This window comes from Arachis duranensis, chromosome 10 (genome assembly GCF_000817695.3).
Source record: "Arachis duranensis cultivar V14167 chromosome 10, aradu.V14167.gnm2.J7QH, whole genome shotgun sequence".
NCBI classification, from domain to species: Eukaryota; Viridiplantae; Streptophyta; class Magnoliopsida; order Fabales; family Fabaceae; genus Arachis; species Arachis duranensis.
This window is the reverse complement of record NC_029781.3, coordinates 98,848,702-98,853,429: the sequence shown is the minus strand read 5'-3', so window position 1 is coordinate 98,853,429 and position 4,728 is coordinate 98,848,702.

Here is a 4,728-nt window from a genome sequence, read left to right as displayed (position 1 = left end):
AAAAATAACAAATATCTTTATTAATTATAACATAATTTTTTATTATTATATGATATTTATTAAAGTTATTTTTTCAATAATTGCACATTGTATATAACAATATAATAAATATGAATAATCGATTAGTTATTAAAATTTAAAAATATTTATTGGGAAAAAATATTAAAATTTTATATAATTACTTAATAATAACTAGGTTAATCAATTCAACTTTGTCCAATTGGTTGAACTACTAAACTAATAAACCAACAATATGACCAATTTGATCACATTTTCGATTCTGACAACTATGTACATACAGTGTCATCTATTATTTATTATATATTATTAAAATCGAATTTCTTCAATTAATAGTATAGCTGACGTGGTATGTTTTAAAAAGGGGTTAAATACGATTTTGGTTTCTAAGTAGGAGCTGAAAATTTTTTTCATCCCAACCTTTTTTTGCTTACAAAATCGTCTCTAAGGTTTAACTTAATTTTAAAACCGTCTTTTTTACCAAAATTTTAATTTTTTAATTTTTTAAACAGAGAAGGGGGAAGGGAATCACACGAGGCGGGGGTTGCTAAGGGAAGAAGAGGGGAAAGGGAAGGTGGGAAAGAGGAGGAGGAAGGGAATCTGCTGCCGTTGTTCCTCATCACCGCCGCTGCTGCTCGTCGTTCGGTCCTCGCCGCTGGATCTCGCCGCCAGATCTCGCCGTTCCTCTTCCTCGCTTGACGTCGACGCCAGCAGCTATGCGAGTGTGAACGTTGCGCGCTGCTCGCTGTTTTTGCTCCTCTTCCTCGCTCGGTCGCCCGTCGTCGTTGCTCCTCGCTGGTCATCGTTGCTCCTCGTCCTCCTCGCTGGTCACTCGCCGCTGTGCTTTTTGGGGTTCCAATTCTTCTGTTTCTTCTATTAATTATATTGTTAAATTTTTTTATTTGTGGATTTGTTGATGCTTCTGGTTGGTTCTGCTTTTGTTTCTTTTGTTGTTGTTATTTTTCTAATTTCATTATCCAATGTTGTTGTTGTTGATCTTCTGCTTCTGGTTACTTTTTTTAATTTTTATTACATTGTTTTCTTGTTGTTGCATTTACTTCGGTTTCTGCTTTTGCTTCTGCTTCTGCTTCTACTTCTGATTCTACTTCTGCTTCTTGTTGATTTTGGGGAAGAAGGGGAAACGTATTTTGGTCTGAAGGACGATTTTAAACTAAGTTAAACTTTAGGATGATTTTGTAAGCAAAAAAAAGGTTGGGGATAAAAAAAAATTTTCAACCCCTACCTTAGGAACCAAAATCGTACTTAACCCTTCTAAAAAATATTTCTTGATTTATTTTATTTGATTTATTTAGATGTGTTAATTAATCATTTATTTGATTTGACTGGAATAAATAAATTGATTTTGTTTTATGTTACATTTATTATTTTATCTTATTTATTTTGATTAATAATTTTTTAGTGTTAAAATTAATTATTTAATCAATTTGATTGAAACAAATATCAAATTACTTAATATTTTGTTTGAACACATTAATTATAATCAATCTATTATATTTATTATTTGATTTTACTAAAATAAATAAATTGATTTTGTTTTAATTTGTATTATTTTTTTTCCTTATGCATTTTGATTAATGATTTTTAAAAGTGTTATAATTTTTACATAGCATATTTGTAAAATTTGAGTAATTAGTAAATAATTAACTAATATTAATTATTAATCAAGCAATCAGAAAATTGAATTTTTATAGTTTAATGAGATAAAGAAAATTAAAACAAAAATTTTGACATCAATTTTAAAGAATTTGGCCCAAAATTAAATTGAACGAATTGAATCGGGTAAACTGGATCCGTATTGGGCCCAAGGCCCGGCCCAATATATTTAAAACATTAGCTTCAACTCATTACCTTTCTTCTTCATCACTTTCACGCTACACAATGAAAAGGGAGAAGGAAGGAGATTCTCAAACCCTAGCTTGATCTTTAAATCAAGATAACTTTTGATCCGAACTTCCAATCATCACATTATTTGCTGCCACGCGTCCGCAGTGACGAGCTCTACAAAACCCGGTATCTTTCAAGGTGAGGAAATCACATTCTCAGCTCCTATTTCCTCTTCTTCAGTTCAAAAATGTTAAGATTTTGGAGTATTGAGATTTTGGTTAATTTGATATTTTAGGATCAAATTGACTTGAGAAATTGGTAGGTTTTGCCTTAATTGAAGCACATATACGGTAAGGATCTTCAACCCTAGTCAAACTCTTGATTATGTGAGTTTTGGGTATTGAAATTTGTATATATATATATATATATTGCTTTGGAAACTTTGGATCCTTGGGGCTGTGTTTAGAGCCTTTTGGTGGTGTCTCAGATTATACGTGGAAATCGGCCAAGGTATGGTTTAGATTTCATGTATTTAATACATAATGTTCTGTGAAAACTTAGGTTAGATGACCATAGAATAGGTTGGAACGTATGAGTGTGTTTGATGTTTAGTAACCTTGATTAAAAATTGTGATATAGATTTGGTGTTTGTTGGATGAGTGTTGAGTTAATGATTATTGACTTGATGACATGAATGTATATGTCTAAGATAGGTGGATTATGATTTTATTGAGATATTTGAGAAATTGATGCATGATATTGATGAATTGAGATATGATAAGACATTGTGGTTGATGGTGATTTAGTGAGGATTTGTGAATATGAAATTGTTATTGTTGTTTCATTGATATCTCATGATTGCTTTGGATATGGATTTATTGGTTTTGAGTAGTTGAATGATGTGTTGAATGTTTTGGAAAGAATGAGAATGTGGAAAAGGTGAATTGAGTTATGTAATATTGTGTAGAACCTTGGAGTTATGAAAGAGAATTTTGTTTTGATAAAAATTTTATGGTTTGAGGTTTGTGAAAAATTGGTTTTTGGCCAAATTTCGGCGAGACATAACTTGACTTCCAGACTCCCAAAGTGTTTTAAACTTCTTTCAAATAAAAATTGGGTTCATGAAGTTTACGCTGTTCAAAGAACGGATGAAAAATATTTTAAAACAAAAGAGTTATGCGCGTCGAAAGTTTAGGGTTCGAAAGTCAAATTCTGTAGTTTTTTCAGACTTAGCAAATTTTTGGAAAAACGTACGCCCAGCATACGCGTGACCTAGGATTTGCGTACGCGTCCAGCTGCTCGCAACACGACCAACCTTTCGGGTTGGGATTCACGCGTATGCGAGCATGAGGCTTGCGTACGCGAGTAAGAATTTTTCATACCCATGCGTACGCGTGGCCTCTGTTTCAGCAAAAATAGATTTTGTGTTTTAAAACTCAAACTCGAACCTCTAGACTTCTATTTTTATTCCTTTAGCCTAAATATTGTTAGTAAGCCTAGTCATAGGATGAAGTTATGAAATTTTGGTAACTTAAAGGTGAAGAAAGATTCTTTTTAAAGGTAATAAGTGATTAGAGAAGATGGTATTTGATCGATAAAGATGATGAAAATGGTATATGAGGTAATTAAGAGAGTAAAGTGACATTGATAATGATGTGTGAGACTCTTAATGATGTTAAATAATTGAGAATGATGAGATGAGATATGAATCACTATGAGATTGAAAATGATAAATTGTAAGAAACGATTGAATAATTTGAGCTTGGGGTGCTGTCTTTTCCATGTTAGTCGGAATTTTTTCTGTGGTTATTATTGAGCTTGGGGTGTTATTTTCCTCCATGTCAGCTTGGAATTCTTTCCATGGTTAATCTTTGAGCTTGGGGTGTTGTCTCTTCTCCCCATGTCAGCTTGAGATTCTTCCAATGGATGTTATTGAGCTTGGGGTGTTCTCTCCCCCATGTCAGCTTGGGAATTCTCCCCATGGTGAGTGTTGAGCTTGAAGACATGTCGGGCTGACTATGTAACTGACAGTTGATATTAACAGCCATAGGGCAGGTATACATCATGTGCATATTGTATGATTTGCTCGCTTGTGAACTATATGGGATTGCCTACGTGATTATAATCTGCTATTTGTTATAATTGTTATCTGTATTACTTGTGAACTACTTGTGTTTGCTTTGTTTGCTTGTTTGTCTGTGCAACCCATAGGAGACGGAGGAATGGAGAAAGGTGTAAAAGATTAGTGTGCAGGTTAAGTTTGGTTAGGTTGAGAACCTTAGACCACCTATTTATAGCTTCTGTTTTTAGTCCCTTAAGATTTATAATCTGAGTGTCGGTGTTTTAGGATTGTCTCTGACATTTCAAAGACCTTATATCTTATATGTGTGGCACCTTTACCATGCTAAGAACTTCTGGTTCTCATTCTATACTGTGTTGTTGTTTTTCAGATGCAGGTCGAGAGGCACCTTGCTAGGCGTCTGGAGCTTCTGCAACGAAGTGGTTTCTTTTGAGGTTTCTTTTGATCTTTGATATGTGTATATATAAATTCCCTTCTTATATACTTGTTTATTTTGCTCCTCCTAGAGGATTATGGAGAACTAGGATTTTGTTTAGGTATTTCAGATTTTGGGCGGTGTATATATGTATGTAAATATTCTCCGGCTAGTCTTAACTTCGCAGACTGAGTTAGGAGCTTGTTATTATGTACCTTTTGGTTCCCTATTCCTAGTTTCTGTTATCCTATGCTTGTTAACTTTAGATTTCTTCACACGCAAGTTTTCTGTTTATGTGAGCGTTACGATTCTTGTTTTAAACTTTTCTTCACAGGCTCCTCGGTATAAATTCCTTTTAACTACTATTATA